We start from the raw sequence: 27,041 nt of genomic DNA, 5'->3' as shown, positions 1-27,041 counted from the left end.
TGTATTGTTTTGTTGTTGTTTGTTTGGTTGGTGGTTGTTTTTTCATTTTTGTGGATGCCCTCACTTTTCTTTAGAGTTTAATACAACAGTCACTCTCACAGATGGGGGCGGCATCTCACTGAGGACTAATTTGTGTATCTGTGAGGATTCGTGAGATTGAATACCTTTTCATATTAACCATTTGTTCAGAGGAGAGATGTTTTTTGACGAAGTGTTCTCATCATAAGAAATGGTCGGGGTGTGGAGTAGGCCCAAAACAACTTGTGGAAATGAAGATAATGTTTATTATGTTGATTCTGGTAATAGTAATGTCCAAACTCATACCCGTAATAACCCAATATGTTGTTAAACTAAGCGAGCACATTTCTAAGATTGAAATGATATTTAGATGAAGGGCACAGAAGAGCAGGTGCACCCCCTCATAGCCTGGCACAGTGAGTAGGTGTGCCTCATAGCTCTACTGGGTAAGTAGTGGCACGAGAACAGTCAGGAACAGTCTATGAACTGAAAGCAGAATTGCAACGATGAGCAAATGGAAAGAAGAAGGAAAGCAGAGAGCTATCGTCACGTCAACGCAGACCACGCGGCCAGGAAGACATTAGCTCAGCTTCAGGTGAAACAGACACAGAACTCTCATCTCCTTCCCTGCCACCAGGATGCCCCAAATTGTGGGCTATTTCAGTGGTAACATTCTGGCGTTTAGGAAGTTGACATGTCTGTTACTTCTCTATTTCAGTGGTAACATTCTGGCATTTAGGAAGTTGATATGTCTGTTACTTCTGGTTGAAATTGGAAGAAAAATGCTTGTTCTGATTGAGGCCATGTTCCTGGAAGAAAGGAGAGTTAAAAAAGGAGAAGAAAGAAAATCACACACCGTCATGGCCAGGATGGCAATGTGATCTGCAAGAAGTTCAACTTTGTGCCTCAAACCTGCTTTTCCCCTTTTCTTTTTATAAAGATTTATTTATTTTTATCTGAAGGCAGATTTGTGGAGAGAAGGAGATAGAATCTTCACGCCACTTGTTCCCTCAATAAAGAGCAACAACCACCGGAGTTGACTGATCTAAAACCAGCAGCCAAGAGCTGCTTCCTGGTTTGGCACATGGGTGTGAGGGCCCAATGGATGATCCTCTGCCACTTACCCAGGCCATAAGCAATGAGCGGGCTTGGAATTGGAGCAGCCAGGGCTAAACCCAGTGCCCATTTGGGATGCTGGTATTGCAGGAGAAAAATTAGCCACTGTGCTGGTACGAACTTTCCTTTTTCTTGAAAAGCAAGTAATATCAACTTGCTTGAGTTTTAGAGAAAACCAAGTAAAACACATGTAAAATACTTAGCATGATGCCAAACATGCAGTAAATTCTCCATAACTGAAAAGTATTAATATTTAAGCAAGGAAAAATTTCTCCACTACATCTGCTTAGTTCTGGGTTCTCATTCTGTTGTCCCCAAACTTAGAGAAGGAAATCTTACATTTTGCAACATGCGTTTGAATACTTAATAAAAAAAAGGGCAGGCATAGAAAGCACGATATTGTGATAATTCACTTATATGTGACATCTACAAATGTCAAACAGAAACAAAGACTGTAAGTGTAGTTACTTGCAATTTGTTAAGCTTAGGGGTAGAAGGGAGAGAAGAGGATGTGTTGGTCAAAAGTACCAACTTCAATTTTGGAAACAGTAGGTTCTGGAGACTTAATGCAGAGTGTGGAGGCCATAGTTAACGTCAATTGCTGTATTCTTGATATTTGCTGAGATTTATTCTTAAGTGTTCTCACCACAAGCACAACATTATGCAATGTGATCGATATGTTGATTGGCCTCATTATGGCAGATCATTTCTTAGTGTGCACATATCCCATTGTACAGTACTACACATAGCCCACTGCTGTTTATGAACTGTACCTCAATAAAGCTGAGACGGTTTATATATGTGAAACAGCTGGGGTCTAGAGTGAATGATAATCTTTATTCCCAGGACTGGGGAACCACAGAGCAAAGAAATAAATTCTGGGCCCAGCGCAATAGTGCAGCGGCTAAAGTCCTCGCCTTGACACTGGGATCCCATATGGTCATCGGTTCTAATCCTGGTGGCCCCACTTCCCATCCAGCTCCCTACCTGTGGCCTGGGAAGGCAGTCCAGGATGGCCTAAGGCTTTGGGACCCTGCACCAGCGTGGGAGACCTGGAAGAAACTCCTGGCTCCTGGCTCAGCTCTGGCTGTTGTGGCTGCTTGGGGAGTGAATCAGAGGATGGAAGATCTTCCTCTCTGTCTCTCCTGCTCTCTGTATATCTTCCTTTCCAACAAAATAAAATAAATCTTTAGAAAAAAGAAATAAATGCTTCTACATTTTGGATGCCACATGTGAATATCTGCCCCTCCTGATATCCCTGTAAGTTTTGAGTTCACGTATCATCTAGCTGGGGGAAGCAACTGGAGGTCATCAATGTTGTACATTGATCATGTACAGAAGTGCCCGTTATTGGATTTCATGATTCAGTCCACTGTTGTCCATGGGGGGAATCACGCTTCTTCATCATCACACACGGTCCTGTCAAAATTCTCCTGTCCCCTTCCTTCCTAACACAAGTGTTTGGGAGGAAAGGCTCCTGCCAGCTGGCCCTCCACCCCCAGAGAAGTCCTGGACACAGTTGTGCTGAAGGTGAGGAATGGATACATATGTTGCTTTTAAGAATGGGACAAAAACAGTTATCTGCCAGACTGGAAAGTTTACAGCTGACAGGCCTCTCACTCAGGTCCCACATACCTAGCGCCCACAGAGCAGAGATACACTCCCAAGGGATCACCAGCACACTGTGAATTGAGGTGGTATATCATTGGGAAGAGACATTGATTTCTCACCCTTTTGGGAACCTTTTTATCACTAAAAATTAGCTGACTTTGTGTATGAGTTGGAGGAGGACAAAAATCCTGGAATTCCAGATGGAGGGGAGATGGGAATGCCGCACATACTCTACCATAGTCCAGGATGTAGGTGAAACAGCCCCAAGACAGGAGTTACCAAAAAGAGCAGTACTGCTGTGTCCACTATAGAGCATAAGAATTCAATAAAAGATTGTTATTCTAGTTTTACTGACAGTGAACAGAAAGAGGAAGTCATTCAGTGACTACCTGCCAGTATTTCATAGAAGATGCACTCTAGGACATGTAGACCTGGGGTGGAACAGTTCAATGATGAGGGACATTTACGAAGGGACAATAATAATAAAAGGACCGAGAGCACACGGTGGTGTGTGATTTCATTCAGTCATGCTGCCTCAGCTCTAGAGGACAGCTCTCAGAAGGGAAAAGGAAAGTGAAGTGAGAGAGCTCACAGGGAAAGTTAGATGACGAGGAACCTTGTCTGTCTTTAGGAAATTGGGATTTAGTGGGTGTCACTAGGTTGAGATATCAGACAAAACACACTTGGCAGTTAAATAAAGCTCAGTCCTTCATGCGTAGAGAATGTCTTGTGAGGGTCACATGTGGAGAAGGCCAGGAGAGCAGCAAATTCAAAGGTCAAATGGAGGCACCGGTGGTTTTCCAAGAGCAAAGGGATGCGCGGATATGTGTGCAGAGGAGGGAGAGTGCATGTCTGCTGGGTCCAAATGGAAGAATTCAGGTAGAGCCTCGTGGACAGCATCCAATGTCTCAGACACAGAGGCGGTCTTCAGCTCTATGGATTTGGGACGGGGAGGTCGTGGTAAATTTCCCCACTGCAGTTTTAGTGGTGTGTTCTATGTGGAAATCTGATTTTGTGATTTAACTGTATGAAAAAAATGTATGTTGTTGCCAGAAAAATAGGGAGTAAATTTGTTTTAAACTGAAGATAAGAACTTGGGGAGGGAGGGTTTGACAAAAGGGTGAAAAAAAATGTAAAAGTGAGGATTTCACATTTTTTTTCTAAGATTTATTTTTATTATTTTTTTTTATTGGAAAGGCGGATATACAGAGAGGAGAGACAGAGAGGAAGAGCTTCCTTCCGATGATTCATTCCCCAAGTGAGCGCAACGGGCCGATACTATGCCAATCCGAAGCCAGGAGCCTCTTCCGGGTCTCCCACGCGGGTGCAGGTTCCCAAAGCTTTGGGCCGTCCTCGACTGCTTTCCCAGGCCACAGGCAGGGAGCTGGAAGGGAAGTGGGGCTGCCGGGATTAGAACCGGTGCCCATATGGGATCCTGGGCGTGCAAGGCGAGGACCTTTAACCACTTGCGCCACCGCGCCGGGCCCGATTTCACATTTTTAACAGCAGAATTTCCTAACTTATGTTCCCCAAATTCCTTTTGAAGACATCTTCTGCTGAAGCATTTATTAGTGAGAAATGTAAGATTATTATCACAGTTAGTTGGAGATTTCTTAGAGGACAGGGACTATATTTTATTAATTGTTTTAGTCCTACTAGCATGTAGACATTTCTAAATGCCTAAGAAGTAACCATTGAGTATAATTTAATATGTCAGTATGTGGCATTTATCTTTTAAATTGTTATTACTCCCCAAATGTCCACAATGGCGAGATCTGAGCCAATTTGAAGCCAGGAGCCCGGATCCTTTTCCGGGTCATCCACATGGGTGCAGGGCCATCTTCTACTGCTTTCTGAGGCTGTGAGCAGAGAGCTGGGTGGGAAATGGAACAGCCAGGACACAAACTGGCACCCACATGGGATGCCAGCACTGCATGGTTAGGATTCGTTTGTTGAGCTAACACATTATTCCCAATTTGTATTTGTAGAAACATTACAAATACTTCTAATTTTTTTCCGTCATTTGAGAACCACGTAGGTGAGGTAAGAAGACCTCTGGTTTTCATCAAATCTGCTTTTTTCTCTCAGTTTCGGCACTTGGAAGTCAGGTGCACTTAGTACGTAACGAACTCCAGACTGTGGTGTCTTTAAGCAAGGAAAGTGCCAGGAGGAACTGTTAAAGAGAACTGAGTGATGCTAAAGGTGAAAGCCTTTTGCCCACTATCTGATGCAAAGTCAATATTAAATAAATGTTAATTTTCCTATGTATTATCAATGAGTTGCTACTTTGGAACAACAGCTTTGCAGAGAAGCCCAGAAATAGCATTGCTAAGAAAAGCTGGCCGTCACAGTGGGCTGAGGGCAGGCTTTGACTCATCAAACATCCCTTCCCGCCTAGTGTCGCCTAGGTTTGAACTAAGGGTACTTCACTTCAAACTCTATTTTATTTTCAGTATCTTCCAGTTTCTTCCATGCCAAGAATGAATTAGTTCATTACTTAATGAACAAACAAAACCGATTGTGTCTATAAGGAATTCCAGCTTTGCATTTTATAACCTTAAATCCCTAATCATTTTTAAACCAGGGGAGAGAGGAATTATTCTATAGGGAATGTTTTAATAACCAAATTCTAAATCAGGAAGCTTTCTCATCTTTGAGGAAAAAAAAAGGCATAGAGGCCTGTTTTCCCTATCAATGCTTTTATTTAACTGTCAGGAAAGGAAAGATAAAGGGATCAATAGCACAGAAAGACATGCATTTTTCAGAGCTTTGTCTATTACTGCTGTTCAGCTTTAGCAAGGATATTAAAACAGTTTCTTATAAACAGCACTTATTCATACTGCTCACTCTTCATATAGCTTTACCCCTATCCTCTGTCTTTCAAGGCAAGGTCAGCTCAGCACTGTTATGAAGAAAATCATTTTTAAATCACACCTTCACCTTTCTTTTACTTCTCAAATCTGCATCTCTGAGCGCTGCTCTTGAATTGACATACATTTAAAAACAATTCAATCATGGAGCGATCTGCTGATCCAGTGACGGAGACCACAGCTTCTGCTTGCACTGTTTCTCTTTGAATCCTGCAGCATCAAACCTGACTGCCATAACTACTGACGGAGCTACATCACAGGACACAAAATAACAAAGGAAAGAAAAATATGAACAGTTAGTGAATGAAAAAAAAGGAAGCAGGAAAGTGCATGAATAAATGTAGCGTTCCTGAATATCGTAGTGTTCATGGAATCCTACCTGGGCAAGAGAAAGCAGGTGGCTTTATTGTCATGTTTGGGGGTGAATTCAAAGATAGACTTTGTGTTGTGAGCATTATGTTAAGAATTGAAATAATCTTGTGCCAAAGCAGTGGGATAAACATACTGACATGTAGATAATTCTGGACCTCAATGGTCTTACACATTGAACTCCTTGGATAATATGGTAATGTATATTTTAGAGAAGACTAGATAATGGTCATCAAGTCAATACCTATAGGCCGGCTATATCTCTGTTGATATTTACATTTCAACTTCTGTATACTGTGAACTCACACGCAGCTGGTCATGTTGGCAGAAGCTCAGCATCTTGGCATTCTGGTAACAATACATGTATAATGTTTCAGATGAAGTTAATAATCAAAGAAAGAGATTGTTTTGAGCTCAAAATGTTTTTGCAAGCAGTCACAGCATCTGTGTTGCAGTCCATGGAGAGATTGCTTTAAAATATCTTTGTATATACCTAAGTAGGCTGATTTCTTAATACTTTGTTTTCCTGATTCCCTCTCTATGGTCCTTCCCGTATCTGTCTATTTCACCCTTCATTTCCTGCCTTCTAAATGATTTAAAAAAAAAAAGGTAATGGCAGAATCCATCTCAGGGATTATTTATGAATATATCAAAAAAAGTTATTTAATCAAGAATATGAGACTGAGAGGCTGAGAGGGGAAAGTGAGGTGGAGTTGGGCTACTCTATAAAAGAAATGAACAGGATTTGTGTGTGGGTACAGTGAGTTGGAAGATAGGAAACAGAATCCAAACATCTTCCCTGATATATCCACCTTGGAGTATGCTTAGAAACTAGAATGAATTATAGATTTTTATGGGCAGTTATATAAGTTCAGTGTTTCTTTTAAGCTTTGGTGATCAGTGCTGTCGCATAATGCCTTTGTTTTTTTTCTTTTAATTTGAATGTAAAGTATCCTCATATCATATTATTTTGTGTTTAGTAAGACTAAATGAAAATAAAGCAAAGAAACAACTGTGTTTCTTCTCTGGTTTGATTGGAGGGAGATGAATAAATCACACACACGCACACACACACACACAACTAGAGAGAAATGAGTAAGATAAAGGTTCCAGTAGCGACAGAGGTTAGTAGCTTACATTTGCTGTAGAAACAGACCAAGTATTATGTTAGTGGATTCCCTACATTTTCTTCTTTACTCTCTGGAGAGAAATCCTTATTTTCTTCGTATTCTAAAATAGAGAAATAGAAGCATAAGAATGCCTCCCATAGAGGCACAGTTTCCTACAAACAAACAAGTGATGTCAATGGGCTTCAAAACCAGGGAATAAGACATCAATATAAAAAATTAAATACCTAGAAAAGATTGACATAGGGAGCTAGGTAGGTAGATGAAAAGTGTTTGGTGAGAGAAAACAAGAGAGAGCAAGAGAGAGACACAGAAACCTGGACTCTTCTGGTTACATAAGATCATCATTAATATTACTGTAGCTACATAATATTCTTGGAAATGTCTGTTGAGCTCTCTCCTGTGTGATGCGAGAGCTCTTACATGGTTTGCATCAGTGGACTAAGGACTGATTTCATCTTTATAGTCCTGACGTGTGTATCAATTCACAGGAATACTTGTTAATGCCTTTACTGGTCTTTGTGAAAAGAAGCTAAGTATATAACAAGTTAATTATACCATTTCTTCAGTTACTAGTCCATTCAACTCCAAGTTACTCCTTTTTAATCATGCATGTTCCAAACTGCTTTTTTTTTCTCCTAGAAAGGAATCCTGTCCCTTAAATACCCAATTGCTGATTTTAATGGAAATGAGAAATCACAAAATGTTTTCAGAAGTATCTCAAAGAATTAAATGCAAAATTTATCCACTGATGTTTTCATAGGTTTTGTGCTTTACTCTTCATTTTTCTACTCCAAGGTAATGAACATATGAACAAACCTTTTGACACACTGCAGCTCTCTTATTCCTGGCAAGAATCCACTTACCAGGCCATCTTTGCTGATCCTGGGACTGGTGGTAATGAATATGAGAAACTTCAAAGTCATGGATTTGTGTATTATTTTTACTGCAGCGCTAATTTTAGATTTGTATATGTATATTTTGAAAGTGAGAAAGTTGCACATTTAAATAGAATCAGAAGAATTCAAAGCTCCAGACACAGATGGAGAGTGTGCTTCGTGTACTTCGGATGTAACGTGTTCATCAACTTTTTACAGTGACACATTCTATGCATTTTATCAGCTTCACAAGGACCATCAGCTTTCACTCAGGAAACATATCTCGATTTGTTAAGCACAAACAAGTGACAGCAAAAAAAAAAAAAAAAAAGAAAGAAACCATGTAGATAAGAACAAATCACTTATTTGATGATGGTTAAATACGATACATGTGTATGTGTGCATCTGTGTGACATGGTATTGAAAATAGATTTTTAGAATTTGCTTAAACTATGCAATATTCACGTCCCAAAGTTATAATAAAGATGAAGTTGGTGCATTAAAAGCATCTAGAATATTGCCATGTCTGAGATATGTCCTTAATTACTAAACATTATTCTTGGTCAGAATTATTCTGTTAACATAATGATGTTTGAAAGTTTTTCCATACATACATAACATATGCAAAGAAATGATTGTCTTTAGTCTCTGTCTTCAGTAACGTCTGTTTAATTAACAATGGATCCAAGTTCATAAAGCTAATAGTTTCATAACATTGACGTATCGGAATATACCTAGCTTGAAGAACTTTTTTCTTTAGAATAAACGTCTTTCAGTTTTCTTTTTCCACACAACTTATACAGTATGCTCATATATATTTATGTACACACTAATTTTTGTAGGGTATGTAAACATATGCAACATGTATATGTATATATTTAAATAACCAGAAATATATGTGTCCATGGAGCATTTTGTATATAATATTTTACCAGACATTTGAGAATTAATAAAAAATCCTATAAAACTGTATCACATAATACAATGTTATTAACAATAAAAAAAAGAAAAACAAAAAATGATTATTTAGCACATACATATTTATCAATATATATACATGTTTGCACGTGTTGTGATTTATTGTATTTTATGTATAGTGAAATAGTAAAACCCTATCAATTCATTGTGTATAAGCATTTGGAACTGCGAATGTTTTATGTGGGAAATAAAAGATGTAAGAATCGGTTAAGCAGAATAAAAGCGGTAAAAGCAGACTGTTACATGTGGACTTGGTCAATGTAAATTTTGCAAGCTGTACATAAATTTTGTAGACCTAATGATTTTTGAAAATCATTTCCAAGGTTGTTTACGTCTCTTGTGGAAATCTAAATGGAATCTTACAGGAACCGGATTAAAGAATTTACCTCTTGTCAAATATTGCTGGCCTCTGCTTTTTAATTTTTCATCCCCTGAGAGTTCTCCTGCCTTTACTACTTGCTTAGACTTAGTAGGCCAAAAGTAGAACTCTCCAGCATGTGTTTTTTTCTTCCTATTGTGCAGAGGAATTTTCCTTTAATGCTTACATGGTTATTTGAGTTTTGCTGTAGAATGCTGTGCACTGCAGTTTTGCTTTGAAATGAATGATCCCTTTTTTTTGTTTCAAGGTAAACAATTTTCGCAGTTTCATCATGCATTGTTAGGAATCATCTTATTGCTAAGATGCAGACGGGGATTTTAAAAAAAAACACTGCTGTGAACAACTAACCATTTGATCATCAATGCTTTCTTATTATTTTTCTCCTATTCTTTTTGTGTTGGTCTTAGAGCCTGTCTGTTCTCTGTGAAACATCAGGATATGACTAGCTGCCTTTACTCACAGCGGAAGCATTGAGTCTTTGTCAGAAAAGCATCGTGCTTCTCAGAAGTCACATAAACATCTTAGCAAGGATGGTTGATGAAATGGTTTTTGCCAGCAGTGCTACTTATTGGACCACACACTTCCTTTGTGCAAGATTTGGAATTATTTCCCTTTTTCGCTGTAGAGGGTATAATCAGGCTCAAGTTCTTCCTGTATGTGCATGCTTTGTTGTTTGAGCCTTTTCTGTTTTCCTAAAGAAAGAGTGATTTTCAGTTGTTCTGGACTTGTCGTGCAGTATGAAAACCTGGTGGATTGTTCAATATCTTTAGCAACAGAGATAATACTCTATTTTTAAACTTAGAGTTGGAGTTTTGCCTCCCAGACTGTGAATAAAATGTTGTATCTCATAAATGATGTTCCACATCATTATCTACACCAGTTTTTCCATCGAACAAGATGTGTACTGATTTAACTTGGGCAAAAGATTTGGCAAAGAATTGGTGTGAACTAGCTACAAAATGATGTGGTCCTTGCTGAGAGTCTAGTAATTTACATTTTCTGTAGCATGGGAGATAAAACATGGCAACTGATGTTCCTTTGAACTTGGTTTAAAGTCAGATAAGGAGGTTTTCAATGAGAGTAGGTAGTCTCCACATTCAAGGCAGTAACAAAAGTAGAAGCAAGGATAAAATGTGTGTGCTGGTGTTATGACGCATCACAGCGAAGAAAAGTGTTTCTATAAATACCACAAAATAAATAGAAGTCATTTCATTTATGGACCTAGATTAATTTGAAAAAGATCATTCTTTTCTGATTAAATTATTATATGTATTTATACCTATTTTGAAAATCATTTCATAGAGTGCATAAATTGACCACCTGCTCTTAATTCCTGTTTCCTGTTAAGGCAGACACTGGGGGCTCAATCATTGAGTTGCTGTCACCAAAATGAAGAGATGGATTTAATTTCTTTTCCTGGCACAGCTCAGGCTATTGGAGATATTTAAAGAGTGAAATCTTTAATAGGAATGCACTCCCTCTCTCTCGCTCAAAAAAAAAAAATCAGTCTAAAAAAGATATTTTAAATATGGGAAATTTTCAGTTCAGGCAGCCTACAATTTAAGATGATTTGGTATGATTTTACCACTTTAGGATCGTGTGGAATTGTAGCTATGTAGTACAAATCACATTTTCGGCTTCAGTTTTCATCTTTCTCCAGGCCAGCAAGATGTAGTACCATAATCTCTCAAGTTAGAGGCAGACGTGAGCTGCTGTGCCTCGTCACTCACACATTCATGAAATTACATGATTAATACTTTGTATTTTGTGTGGCTAAACTATAATGTGAACTAGGTTGAGGGTTTCTGACTTACGATATCATTATAGATGGATTTTACATGTTTTGAAACCAAATAAGCTGATCCTTTAAGTTCTATATTTTTTGGTGTCTTTTATATTCTCGCAATAAGGAGTCTTCAAAAATGTATGTTAATAAAAATTAAAATTAAACTCATTTTTCTTTTAAAGATATAGATTATTTTATTCATTTGAAATGCTGTTAGAGAGAAAGGGAGAGAGAGAGAGAGAGAGAGAGAGAGAGAGAGAGAGAGAGAGAGAGCTTCCATTTGCTGGTTCATCCTTCAAATGGCCTGTTTAACAGCCTGAGTTGGATCATGCCAAAGGCAGGGGTCAGGAGTTTCTTCCATTTTTCTCACATGGATACAAGAATCCAAGAACTTGTTTTATTTGTTTGTTTTTTCTGTTTTTTTTTTTCCCACTTTTTGCATTTTTGCTTTTCCTGTCACATTAATAGGAGCTAGTCTGGAAACTGAGCAGCCATAACTCAAAGTGGAGCCTGTGGGATGCCACAATTGCAGGCAAGGAGGTAACAAATAATGCCACTGGGTTAAGTATCTATTTTCTGTAAATTATCTGTTCTTTTATGAATTAGGATCTAATGGAGTATATTTAAAGTTTTCCTCGAACGTTTAGCAGTGAGACCTGAGAGCACCCTGGACGCCTCTTAATGGTGACCACTTTTATCAGAGGGGTCAGGAGGGACCCAAAGACAAGAGGCGGTGTGTGCTCCCGGTGACATCTCAGTCCTTGCCAGAGCCCCAGGGACCTCCCCAGCAGTTTGGCAGCAAAAGCAGCGGACACTTACAAAGGATAGCTGCCAAGTACACTCAGGGCCATGTCCCATCTGCAAAAGACGTGATTGAACATTTGACTGCCCTTGAAACCTAAGACGTCCGGGCTCAGACATACAGAATGGATCTGCCACACAGGACTGAAGAAGCTCAGGACCCTCCTCACAGGCTCGGTTGACATATCGGGTCAGCACCAAGGAGCCCCAGGTGGCTCCCATAATAGAAGGGAAGGTTATACATTTCCTTCTGGACACAGGAGAGAAACATTCTCTGTTCTTGGCTCTAACTCCTTTCCTTTCATAAAGAAACCAGAAGGGTGTCTCAGGAACCACAGATTAGCTCAGCTGAAGACCCGCCATTCTTATGCACCTCCATCTCATACAGTGAATATAACGTAAGTTTGGGTTATCCAGGGGAAAGTCAAACTATAATTGTCCAACCTGTACACTGATCAGGCTCCCTGCAGGGATGTGTTTTCCAATTGTCCTCTTGAGTTCTTTTCTAGACTTCACCAATGAAGGATACCCAGATTGTTCTGACTCGGAGTTCACATTTTCCTCACTTGCTGAAGTACTGAATTTCTCTGCTCACCTGTTTAACTCTTCTTCAATGGTCAATGTATGGGTCGTTCAAACTACAGAGTAAGTTGATTGTTTGCCTCTGCCCTAAAGTGTATATAGTTCTATGAAATCTTGCTAAAACACTATAAACTGTGGAGTTATTGTGAGTCATAAGTAGTTTAAATTCTCTGCTGTCAGCAATATGGTTTACATTCTACCAGGGACCCCTAGATCAACGCTCCAAGGAATACACTGCTGCTGTTGCTCCTGACACACCTTTTTATCAGGAATGCCAGAGCAGTCAGCACTCCTTATCCCTAAAGGTAGTAGGAGTCCATTGTTGTGGGAGAAAGAATGCGAGGAGTCAGATGGGCTAATAGGTACTGTCTGTGGTCCCTAGCGAGATTTCTCTTTGAAAGTATAAAGACTTGCTTCTTTGTCATTTTACCATCCTAGTGGCACAGTTCGCCTAGCTCCTTGTTTTACCGTAAAGAATGGAAGAAAGGGCAACCGGTCATACCCTTCTGCTGTCCCTATATTCTGCACAAGGAAATGGATAAGATCGGTGCCATTTTGAATAAGTTTCCCTCTCTACTCTTTTGTTCGTTTGTCTCCATCTCTGAGATTGTGTTCGAAGGACATCATGTGCACCATTTTCTCAGGTCTTTCTTTCGTTAGAGCCTCCTTCTGTCATTATGGCATGAGACTGCTCTATGTTAAACACGTCTCACTTTGCACACTGGGAAAAAAATGTCACAATGCCAAGCCTTTAATTCACTTTATGAAGAACCATTGAGGTTGCAACTTACTGCAAGTGGTTGTTAGAATGTAACAATGTAACTGACAATGTAATTCATTGTCAGTTGAGGATCATATATAATTTTGCATTTGAATGGTTCTGATTTAAAAATAGTAAATGATCTCTCAGTTTCTTAGTTGGTACCACTAAAATTATTTCAGATAACTCTTCATACTAAGACCTTGGATTAGAAAGCATGGACAAGGAACATAGATGAAACTATGATAATTTTAACAGGCAAATTAATCATTTGAAATATTTAAATATTTACTATTAAAAGGTGGATTGCTTAGCTTATGTGAAAATATTACTCATGCATACTTTACTTGTCAATAAGTTGAATGTTCTTTTTTCAATAGACTTAAGCGAAAACTACTTTATTACTATCTTATATATTATGCCCATTTTAAAATCTACATCTGCTTCCGTAGTATCATAATGATTTTATGCCAAAGACAAATTTTTATCATACTGAAAAAATACATTCTGGCTGTAGGTAACCAATTTTAATGTGCTTTTCATTATGCAGGCATCTATAACAGGCTTTTAGGTAAACTCTCTTTGTCAAAATCACACTTTAGTTGCCGTTTTGTCAAAACTGGTTTTGAACAGATGATTTGGGAACCAGTCAGGTGGTAAACTGGGTAATCCTCCACTTCCAGGCACCTGCATTCCGTATTGATATTAGTTCATGTTCCAGCTACTCCACTTCTGATCCAGCTCTCTGCTTGTGGCCGCGAAAAACAGTGGAGGATGGCCACGAACCCTGGGACCCTGCCCTCATGTTTTACAGCTGGAAGAAGCTCCTGGCTCCTAGCTTCACATCAGCTCAGCTCTTGCCTTGGCAACCATTTAGAGAGTGAACCAGCAGATGAAAATTTCTATCTTGCTTTTTTCTTTCTCCTTCTCTCTGCAGATCTATCTTTACAATACAAATAAATGAATCTTTTTTTTTTTAAAGGATGATTTTTATTTTACTTCTTTGGAACATGTGAGAAAGTTATTTGTTTCAGTTTATCTTATATAAATTTTGAATCTCATTTTAAAGTCTTTTTTTTTAATTTGTTTACACACATTCACGTGTTGCAATACCATTAGGGAGATCTTACCTTTCTAAATTGAATTGATTCACATCCTTGTCAATAATCAATTGAGCATTGCTATAATTCTTATATCCATTCCATTCCACTGATCTACACATATCTATCGCTAAGTAATGACATGTATTATCAAATACTATAACTATACAAAGTTTTGAATTAGAATATTCTTCCCTTTGTCATTCCTTTTCACAATTATTTTATTCTAGTTCTTTATATGTGTATATATATATGTGTATGTATATATATGTATATACAACATGTGAACATCTACTGTCCTCCTATTTGGGTTTTCATCTAGGCCTGTAGATTTCTCTTCCTAAAGCCTTTAACTTGCTAATTAGTTTAATTGGTTAAGATATGACCCAATTATCTTATATTAGTGAGTGTAAGAAACTGATGCATTTTGGGACTTTGTTTGTTGCATGTGCTTTCAAAACATTTCCTTGAATGTCATTGTTAATAATGGGATGTCTTTTCATATTAGTAATCATTTGAGATTTGATTGGGTTCTAGTATGAAAGGTAAATTTCTATTAAAACTTGTATATGTAAAATAATATGTAGTAAGTTCTTGCTTTTATTAAATCCTTTGTCTTATTAGTTTCTCTGTGCTCCATTTTTTTAAAAAAATTATTTATTTTTATTGCAAAGTCAGATATAAAGAGAGGAGGAAAAACAGAGAGGAAGATCTTCTGTTTGATAATTCACTTCCCAAGTAACCACACGACTGCAGCTGAACCAATCTGAAGCCAGGAGCCAGGAACTCTTCCAGGTCTCCCACGCAGGTGCAGGGTCCTAAGGCTTTGGGCCGTCCTCTAGTGCTTTCCCAGGCCACAAGCAGGGAGCTGGATGGGAAGCGGAGCCCATATGGGACCCCAGTGTGTTCAAAACAAGGACTTTAGCCACTGAAAACCTTTGCTATATTGTACAAAATGGCACCTAATGTACGACTTGTGGAGTTCCTAATCTACTGACCATTGGGTCTGAAGATTACCCAGACCTATTTTGCTGGTGGTGTTCTGTCTGCTGGTGGGTTTCAGAGTGCTGCTCTCTGAAGGCCTCTGGGGTGTCTCCAGGTGCCCCTCTGCCATCAGTCTGTGCTCTGCTCTTTCCTGGAATTTGCCCTCGCTGCTTCATGCTGCCTAATGTTTCTCCATCTTTTTGAACGTGTCCTTATCATATTCCAACATGTTCCTGACTATTAGTTCTATGAGTTTTCAATGACAGTCTTCAAGTTAGAGTGTATTAACTCATTTAGGTCAAGTTTTTACCTCCATTATTTATAATTGGGATGGGTAAGCACAGTGGAAGTGGTTGATTAAAAGCCTCAGTACAAGTTTGTACAATCAGGTTAACAGAGCTTTGCAAGAGACAAGGTGCAAAGAGATACGGATTATGCACACTTTTGGACTTGAATTTTTAGGGGAAAGGAGGAAAAAAACAATTGAACAACAGAGTTCTGCAAGGTTTAAAACACAAAAATACAGAAGTTATGCTGTATTTGAAACCAGGAGTTTTTAGGGGTGAATTAGATTAATTAGGAATTGGAATTTTGAAAAGGGTCAGGGAGAAAAAACTACATAAATTATGCATACATTTGAGATTTATAATCTTTAAAAAGAAGTAGAGAAGTGTTAGACAACAGCAGGTGGTATAAATCCACTTGCACAATAGTGAATGGATTGATTGCTTGCTGGAACCTGAACATATTATCAGCTATAAAGATTACCTGAGAACACCGAAGAGTCTTATGTTGGAAACTTTCTGTCTAGACTTCCCTCTGTGTGGCTTTTACTATTTCTATTTTGAATCAAATGAAAGGAATGACCCAAAGTGGAATTATATTCCAAAGAGATATCATTTAAATACTTTTATATTTAAAATGTCCTAATAAAGTCATATTTATTTATAATGCCTTAAGAAAATCCTTGACCAGACATGTTATTGTTATTTTATAGATGAACCTTTGAAATAATTAGATACATCATATTTTCTCAATATAGTAATATTGATATTTTGAGTTACATAATCATTTAGTGTATGGCAACTGCGTTGTAGAGGTGTTGCTAGAATTTCATTTCTAAGGTAATAGTATTATATTGGAGATAACCAAGAATGTCCCTACTAAGATATATTAAAGAAAGAAGGGCAAAGCTTTAAGGAGTATGACCTCCCGGTTGTCCTCCACCACCCATTGAGCCCCTCTGCTGAGAGCCATTAATGTAGATAAAGAAGAGAATTCGTTGAATATGAAATTAAGGAAGCACACTGATTACACACTGCTACGTGGGATTAAATGAGCAAAATTCTACAATTTGAGAAGGGCAATTCCCTAGGGCCCTTGCATGCATAATCTTTGATTAAAATATCACCCTCAAAAATAATTCTCCACTGTGGATACGCACCTAGAATCACCTATAGGACAGGTTTGAAAAAACACTGATTCTTATGCCCCAATTTAGATAAATTATATAAGGCACTCGTGGTTGGGGAGAACCCTGAAGGGATTCTAATACTGGACAATTTAGTATGCATTAATTTAAAGTAATTGCCCCTGAAAATTCACCAGAATCAAGCCTGGGGATATGCACAAGAACATACCACACCGATTCCTGCTTGCATATTTATTGAGCCACTAGACGATGTACCCCAGGGCACTGCTCCAGCATTTTACAATGCTCAGAATTAAAATTCCATGCGGTAAAAAAATGAAAAAGTTTAGAAATTAAATTGTTGTCTGATGAACTAGTGATCAAAATGCTCATATACTACTATACATGCTTTTATATCACATTTGTATATACATCTCACTAGTTTACAAGGAAAGTAACACACTGCAATTTTGACATTCTACAGAGATATTTTGGCAAAGCTCAGTTAGTTGGCAGTTCTGTGGTACCAGACAAGTGGTCCAGATTCAACATTAGACCTTACGTATTCATTATTTTTGTCTAGTCTATAGATCTAACTTCTTTACATAGTTTGAATTAATTCTGATCCTAGGAGGATTTTAAATGATCATACAAAATATATATTACTACCTGTAAATGTGATATATATGTATGTATACATATATGTATGCGTGTGTGTGTGTGTAAATTTTAGGGCAACGTACCACGCAGTTGAAGTTAGTCAACAACGAGTAGCCTGTGGAGGTGCTGGCTCAGAATTTTCCACAATTCTTGCTGCAGTTAGTTATTGGCAGCTACTCTCAGGACACAGAAAATGAGAAAAGCAGAGCATGACAGAGGAGTAAAAGTGAAGCAAGAATTGATCTCAGGAGGAGAATAAAGTCATTCTTACCCTACAAAGTTATGCTACATCCCAAAACACCAGGCAGAGATTGTCTCCTCTGTGGCAAGGGAGCCATCTGTTGGAATCCCTAGTAGTCTGTCAGTTGCCAATCTGGGGGAAAGGAGACGTCTCCTAAGACTCTTTTTTGTTGAGTGCAATACCCTGGATAAAATGTTATTAGCAATATGTGCAGCAAGTTTGACCAGTGTGTCCACTGACAGGGAGGATTTGGACCAATCATATACAGCAGGAACCACAGGAAGCTATTCAACCACTGTATCTGATGTTTTCAGATGTGGTAGCCTACTTTAAACATCACTGAATCAGGGAGTGTGAACTGGTCACACGGCATCTTTTACCCAAGCTTCCTTGTTATTTCCAGCAAGACACTTTAGACATAACCAATCAATGCATATGGTATCCAGGCAGCAGAATAAGGTATAATTATCTACTTCAGTGACTAATTTCATTGTTCTATTCTTACAATGAAAAAAAAAACCATTTAAAAATAGAGTATGCATTCAATTATTTAACTAATGTTTATTGAGTGCTCTCTGTATATCTGGCAATATTATATAATCTGGATTTACAAAGAACAGAAAATGTATCATTTTTGGACACCATCCTCATTTATCTTCAATCTGATTATGGGGAGAAAGGAATTCAGAAAATGAAAAGGTACTAGTTTATGCTGTAAAAGAAATCAAAGGGGTTATGAGAATGGGGGCTGTTGAATATAGGAGTGAATCAATGCTAAATCGGGTCAGATGGCTAATGAAACCTAAGCAAAGCGAATGACTTGAAGGAACAAACACTGTAGGTCAATTTTCCTAACCTGAACGTGTTCTGCTAAGGACATCTATGTATAAATACTTTCATAAACCCAGGGATTGTTCTCATCAAATATGGTTAAGGCATGGATGACTCTTCTAGCAAAGATGAAACCACAGGACGTTCATCAATGATGGTCACTTGCAGCCGCTGTCCCTGAGCTGTGTTAAACCTAAAAGACATTAAGGCCATTAGTGTCTCAAACATGGAACAACGTTGCTTATGAAACTGTCGTGACACATCACCAACAGGAGAGCGCTGAGCTCTTAGAAGACTAGTGAACATTTAATAAAATTGTACTCACTGGAAATTTTAGACAGAATTTTAGTATAAAATGCCACCTTTATAAAATTAAGCAATTTTCTGAATACATAGGGTCATATAAGGGCTATTGATTCTAACACATGCCATTTAGGGAAACACTACAGGTTTCCAACTTAGAAAACAGCAAACAACATTAGTGAATCTTATAATATGAAATCAATTGAACTTATCCAGAGCATATTATTAAGTGATTAAAGGTTTTATATTAAATTGTAAGCTATGAATGGCATATCTCCTTGTTAAATTATGCAGCAACTTAAATGTTACTAATTTATGATACTTTTTTTCATTAGTTGCCATATTGACTGCTAACGCTTTTCAAGAATCCTGATGGAAAAATTTGCAACCTACTTATTTATATTTTCAGTACGGATGGTCTCTCACTGCTTATAGCATCTCGGAAGAAAAGCACCTCAGCCACATCTTCAATAAGCTAGGTTTTGTTAGGAAAATAGCTGTGATTTTTTTTTTGTTATCATACTGCACTTTATAAAGTCAGATATAAAAATGCAATGCATGCAATAGAACAAACTGCATATGGAAATGTCAAAAAATGCTGAAAACGTTGGCTATTTACCAAAGCGTGTCCTTTGCTTTATTTCAAGAACAATATTTAAATAGCTGTCATCATCAATGGAAACCTAAGCAAAACGCGTAATACAACTTCCTTTATCAAAATGTCAAAGAAAGAGACTTTAAAATTCTTACTATCAGAATTCTAAGTAAAACAATGTCCTTGAGAATAAATGGAAATATTTAGTTCCTAACGTCATCTTTCCAAGTTAATTACCAGAGTGTTCGAAACAGATGGTTTAAGCAGAAAGCTGGAATATAATGTCGCATCTCATTGCTATATCCCTGTCAATACCTTTCTTCAGAGATCTAAAATGACTCCTTGCACTTGACTTATGAACCAGAAACTGTATACCACTGAAATAGACATGCTATATTTGGAGGAGCCCAGATTGTGTGTGCCCCACTGTTCAGACTTCGCTTCAATCATGTCTATGTTAAGACAGGTTAAAGTGAGATCATGCTACCTGAATTATTTTCAGCATCAAAAATATTCTTCTGGGCTTAGCAAACTTCACATAGACCCAAATATTATTAACCAGTGATTCCAGTAGAGCTATTTCCATGTTGGAGATTAATTAGGTTTGATTTAAATGACATTTTTATTACTGCAAAGAATACTTTTAAGACTGTGGTAAGAAAATCTATTTCACGTTCACATTTTCAAATCAAATATATGGATGGATATTGAAGCAAAAAGCTTCTGTAAGTCAGAGATATGACAACTACTAGGAGCCCGAGTCTGCCAAACAACAGGAATTATGTGGCAGTTCTTTCACTGGAACTAATCAATTAAAGCATGTGCTTGTCTAATTAAAGTGTTATTGAAAAGCTTAATAATTAATTCAGTGATTGCTAATTTCAGATATACATTCCAATGTGTTCACATTACTTAATTTAAGGCCTTGCTCCTGTAACACAGTCTAGAACCAATGCTATGTGTATGGTTGGCAGACATGCTATTATAACATCTGTACATCAATTGATGAGTTTCTAAAAACAAAGAATGCAGCATGCTTACAAAACAAGCACTGTAAAAATCGATTTTATCATTTATTTAAAAAACACTATTACAGGGAGAAGAGGGAGACACATGCCTACACATACACAGAGAAACAGAGAGAGAGAGAGAGAAGAGATTTTTCATTTTCTAGCCCATTCCACAAAAGGCCACAGTAGCAAGGGCTGGGTCAAGCCAGGAACTTGTTGTAGGTCTCCCACATGGGTGAATGGGGTCCAAGCTTTACGTCAGTCTTCTCTGAATACAGGCCCTGCCAGCAGGAGGCTGGATCAGAAGTAGAGCAGCCGAGACACAAACCACCCCCAAAATGGGATGCTGTTGCAGACACGTGCTATACCACATGACCAACCCACAAGCACAATTTTGAGTCACTAAAGGAAATTCGTGCCTGAACAATGGGTGAGGATGGCCTGTGCTTGCTAAAAATTGTGTGAGAAATTCAAATATTTGTAGGCAGAGTTAATGTGGTGTGTTAGGTGTTTGTCTATAGACTCATCCAAATTATACAAATTCAGTCAGAACATGTTAAATATTTAAATGCCTAAGTACCTAACATTTTGTCCTTTTGGGGTTTGGGCAGAAAAATGCCGGTTCACCCATGTGAAGATATTTTACTTCCCTATTAGTAATTTCTTTTTAAGATTTATTTATTTTTATTGGAAAGGAAGATATACAGAGAGGAGGAGAGACAGAGAGGAAGATCTTCTGTCTGATGGTTCACTCCCCAAGCAGCTGCAATGGCTGCAGCTGAGCCAATCTGAAGCCAGGAGCCAGGAGCTCTTCCAGCTCTCCCATGTGGGGCAATGTCCCAAGGCTTTGGGTTTTCCTTGACTGCTTTCCCAGGCCACAAGCAGGGATCTGGATGGAAATTGGAGCTGCCGGGATTAGAAGAGGCTCCCATATGGGATCCCAGCATGTTAAAAGGCAAGGACTTTAACCACTATGCTATTGTACTGGACCCCGGTTAGTAATTTGAATAGGACCCCAAGAGGGATTAACTTCTTAAGGGAACTGAGGACTCAGTAGGACTAAGACTTGCAAACAAGAGGAGCATAAGTTTTTCTGGGAGGGGGGGTAAAGAAACATGTGTTTAATATATCTATTTAGGTTTTTTTTTTAAGATTTTATTTACTTTCATTAGAAAGGCAGATTCACAAAGAGAAGGAGATTTTCCATCTGCTAGTTCATTCTCTAAATGGTTACAGTGGCCAGAGCTGTGCCCATCCCCGGAGCCTCTTCTGGGTATCCAAGATTTGGGCCATTTTCCACTGCTTTCCCAGCTCATAAGCTGGGAGCTAGATGGTACACGAACTGGATCATACATGGGATGCCAGCAATGCAAGTAGAGGATTAGCCAGTTAAACTCTTGGGAAAGCCTCTTTTTAATATTGTTCAAAGAGTATGATTTGAATAAAGCATATGAAAATTCTCAGAAGCTCTAAAATACCACCTTGACCTTTTTTTTCTAATACATTTAGAGAGGATAAGTATAAAAGAATGAATCAGAAATCAAAGTGGTATGTCAACTTGATTACTCTATGTCCATTGAGGTACTCTATTAAAAAAAAGTTTATTGTCAAGGAACCGGTAAAATTAGTACATGTAAAATTGTTAGGGTACACTTAGGGAGCAGAGTTTTATTTATTATTTATTCAGCAATAGAAGGTTCTTTCTTCCTGGGTTTTGAATGACAATGTGCTTGATTTGAAAGACTCATCTTGAAAAACAAAATTAAATAGTGAAAACTGAAATCTAGGTGCATGCAGATCCTATAGACTGGTACTTCTTCATTGTTGGCATTTTAACTATAAAGAAACCAGACGTTACAATCTAGAAAAGTGACAGCTGCTAAATATTGAAGTGTCCACGTTTTCTCTTTCATATTGAGTTGGATCCTCTCTCTGGCTTCCCAAAGCCTAGAATGTGATCGCTAACTTACAGTGAGTAGAGTAGGAGAAAAAGAAGGCTCCTGTCCCAACAACGCCCAAGAATACTCTTGGACAGAAACATACTTTGATTTATCCAAGGGTTTGGCTTCAATTAGGAGGTGGTATTTCGCAATGGTTAGTTAAACATGGAAGAAGCTCCTGGCTCCCAGCATTGGATCAACCCAGCTCTGGCCTTGTGATCCTCTGCGGAGTGAACCAGGAGGTAGAAGATCTTCTCTTTCTATATTTCCTTCTCCAACAAATCTTTCAAATGAAAAAAAAAAAAACTCAAAAATTATTTAAAATACGAAGAATTTTTTTGTGTACACCTATCTAAGACTCAAACTAAAAGCAAGCATAGTATTAACAGTTTCTTAGCTTCAAACAGTGTTTCTCTAGTTGTATCCCAGTGGTCAAGGGCGGAAGGAGCACCTGGGATTAATGCTAATAGTGCAGTCAGTCCACATCATTCCCTTCCATTCCGCACCTGTAACAAACCTGAGCCTCTGCTTTGGCTTTAACAATCAAGGACATACACTTAGCCTTTTGCTAAATACTTGAAATGTCCTCAGACTTTATATTTATTTCTTGAGAAAAGGCTCTTGCAATCTTTGGAAATATTTTAAGCAATATTTGGATATGAAATTATTCAGTTCGCCCTCCTAAGACTGCCACAGGCTGTTGTATGCATATTCCCATTCCCCCAAAAACCCTTCCTCTGTTGGAAAGTTTGTGCGGAAAAAAAATGCCAGAGGAAGGCTAGAAGAGGATTTGACAAATCACATGACTCAAGGCGGAGACTGTGTGGCTAATGTTGCTTACATAAGATTTTAATATTGTTATTATCTACACTAAGTTTACAACTGATGTATTGATTAATTCACCAAGTATTTGCTGAGCTACATGCAAGCAATTGTGTAGACATTTTGTACACATTAACAAAACAGTCTTAGTTCTTGTTCTGTGGATGTTATATTCTAGTGGATTCTAACACTACAAACGCCTGCACTCTGAGGTCTACTTGGAGACGTATGTTGAAGGACCATTCAGTTTCTTTCATTATTGGCCTAAGTTTCCATATATCCATTTTCCTCACTCTAATTTATGAGAACTTTCCCAAGATAATGAACAATTTATATGCTTTCCACTGCAAAAATTTACCATATTAATTCATTACCCGTGATTTTGACATTATAATTAACTTTATATTTTAATTTTTAAAATAAAAACAAATCACAAGTTTGAGAGAATGTATAAACTTTGTAAAAAATTTTATGAATTTGGAAAACCTTGGGCTTGGCGTGATAGCCTAGCGGCTTAAGTCCTTGCTTTGCACATGCCAGGATCCCATATGGGCACTGGTGCTAATCCCAGTAGCCCTGCTTCCCATTCAGCTCCCTGCCTGTGGCCTAAAAAAGCAGTTGAGGATGGCCCTAAGCCTTGGGACCATGCACCTGCGTGGGAGAGCTGGATGAGGCTCCTGGCATCAGATCGGCTCAGCTCTGGCCGTTGCAGCCATTAGGGGAATGTTTGAGTGGACAAATCTTCTTATCTATATCCTCTCTTCTCTATATATCTGAGATCCCAATAAAAATAAATAAAATAAAACAAAATTTGGAAAATCTTAGAGTTTTTGAATTGAAAACACTATAATATCGTTTTAAGTGTACAAAACCATGAGTTTTTAATGTAAAAATTATGATATAATGCCCAAGTTCAAGTGAAAGAAATTGGATTTCAAATCTTTTAAACATGGTATAAGTACTGCTAATTTGGTATGCAACTCCAAAAGTACTATCAGAAAATCTGTCGATTCCATAAAACCAAGTGAACCAGGCTCAGAAGAGTGGAGACAATTCCCCTTTACAGCATTTTGGTTGTATTTCAGAAGTGAAAACTCTGCGATTTCAGAATATTTATAGTATTTGGGGCTTTGGCTAGGCATTTTCAAGGCTTTGAGAACCTAACGGGGTGATGACTGGATATGTCTTAGAAGATTACATTCTGAATGGATCAGCTGAATTTGTGAATAGAATGGCCAGGAACAGCAAGAGAAGGGACTCTAAGAGTATCCTGACATTCAACTGTATTAGCAGCTCGTCTTCTATCTCTCGGGAACAAGTGTGCAGTTACTCCACGCGTTAAAGTGTTAAACAGGAAATAGGAGTTTGCCCCATAATTAATTAGCACAGAAATAGGAAAGTCTGGTGATTGCAGTTCTCAGCTAAACCCCCAATTGCTTCTCTCTCAAATAATCTGCTATCGTAGAGGATTTGCATTGTATTTATTTCATACAATATGAGAAGAAATCATGGACCAACCATTATATCATTTCTATAAAAATATGATGTTCTCATAATCAATTAATTTTCTATTTCTACAAGCTGTGCTGACATTTTGTGTTTCCATATGTGTTTATTTCAAAACAATATCTTCCTCCTTTTACTTAATGCATAGGTTTCCAGAAAAAATTTGAGTGAAGGAATGGAAAAAGCAATAATGAAAGGCGAAATGCACAGAACTCTGAGAGTTGTGTCTTGTTTTGTCCTTTGCTCATGATTAGGTATGTTAATATAAAAAGCAACTTCCTGTGAAGAGGAAAAATAATGATTTCAGGCTTATTGCTGTAGAATCATTGGCTTCAGAGATTTCTGAGAAGCCACAATTGAAATACAAGTGATGTATCAAGAACACCCTTTGTTCTCTTTGAGTGAAGCAGATCAGTGTTAGAGAGAGCAGGATCAATAGGTGTTTTCCAACATCATCAATGTGACCTCGGCTTCAGATCCTCATTGCACTGTAGTTTAGCGATTGTCAACATTAGGCAGAATTATAAGAACTTAAAAGCATTCAAGATACTTAAGGTGGTCTTAATTTGTTAAGTGTACCATTTGCTTGACCTTATTTTGTCATTATTTTTATTGCGAATAGTTCATTTTTCCTTTGATAGATACTCCCAGTAGTATTGCTGAGTGTTGATTTATCTTAATATTTTAAATACAGGTATATATTTAGTATCTTATATCCTTACCAGTCTAATTTAATTGGTTCTTATAGTCACATTAAGAAAACATTTTCATGTATTTCCAAAGTGTGACCTTACATGAATCAATGCTATGAAAAATTCATTGGGGATCTAGAAATTTGAATTATAACCCTAGATCTCAAAATACTTTTGAAACTGAATTTCTTCTTTTTTTTTTTTTTTTACTTGAACATATCAAGGTTCTGCTTGGTTGGTAGAATTTATTCGCATCTAGGAAGGTTTAATTTTCCTTCCTTCCTTCTTCCTTTTTCTGTCCTGTCCTTGGTTTTCCAATTTCTTCTTCTTCCTCTTCTTCTTCCTCTTCTCTCTTCCCCTCCTCCTCCCTTTTCTCTCCCTTCCTCTGCCTCTCCTACCCTCTTTCTTCCCTTCCCCTTCTCTCTCTCCTTTTGAAAGAAATACACTAAATAGAACAGAGACATAAAAAATATGCAGATAGAGAGGAAGAGAGAGATTTACAAATGTGTTCTTCAATTGATCACAAGAGCAAAGGACTGGATTAGGCCGAAGGCAAAAACCTGGAACTCATTCTGAGTCTCCTGGGGGTGGCATATACCCACAGCTATTTGAAACATGACCTGCTGCCTCCCTTGCTGTGAATTATCAAGAAACCTAGTGGGAAGGACAGACAAGACTTTTAACACAAGCACTGTGATATAAGTTGAAGGTGTGTTAAGTGGTATTTTAACTGCTATATCAAAGGTTCACTCCATGAATGTATAAGATTTAAGTATTTATGAAGATCCTTGAAGAAACAGTTCAATTTCTTTTATTAAATTTAGGTATTTTTATATGAACAGAAGCATTGCAGAAAGAAGGTAAGAAAGAGAGAGAGGAAAAAAAAAATCACCTGCTGGTTTACTCCAAAATTACTACGAAGCCAAAGCTGGGCCATTCCAAAGCTAGGAGCTAGGAGCTTCTTCCAGGTCTCCCACATGGGTATTGGTGCCAAGAACTTGGGCGATTTTCACCATTGTCCCAAGTCATCAGCACAGAGCTGGATCAGAAGTATAACAGCAGGACTTGAACTGGTACCCAGAGGGATGCTGATGCTACTGCAGATGGAGCCATGGAACTGGACTCTAAGTTTCTAAATTGAGCATTTAATTCAAACCTAACAGACAACATGATGGTCCTAAGAACTACACATTTTCCCCTTCTCTTCTGTGGCTTGCTGCTGTTAATGTTGAATTTTAACTCAGCTCCATATTCTAGAAAGTTGTAATGATTAGCAATTCTCCTAATATTTCATTTTTTAACTTCCTCATTCCCACTTATAAGACTTAGCTTAGCTCGACGAATCACAAGTCCTAATGAGCGGTCCCATTCTTCTCTATTCATAATTAATGTAAGATTTGCGAAATGACTCCCTTTATTTATAACAAAATAAACACAGAACGATTCACCTTTTGCATCAGCTAGCCAACAAAACTAGGCAGACTTAGTTTCCCATTCTGTCTTTTGTGACTGATTAGCTTAGAACTTGGTCACCCATGTGGAACTAGCTAAAACTGAAGTAAAGTTCTTCCACTATAGCAAAGACGCTTGATTGTGAAAGTACTAGCTGTCAAGGTTTCCACTTTTAGTCGGTTGTCTTTTTCTTGTCGAGATGCCGATTTTCAGATTCCC

This window comes from Ochotona curzoniae, unplaced genomic scaffold (genome assembly GCF_017591425.1).
Source record: "Ochotona curzoniae isolate NIBS_2020 unplaced genomic scaffold, NIBS_Ocur_1.0 contig_43, whole genome shotgun sequence".
Classification (NCBI taxonomy): Eukaryota; Metazoa; Chordata; class Mammalia; order Lagomorpha; family Ochotonidae; genus Ochotona; species Ochotona curzoniae.
The sequence above is the reverse complement of the archived record's forward strand: the minus strand, read 5'-3'. Positions refer to the sequence as shown.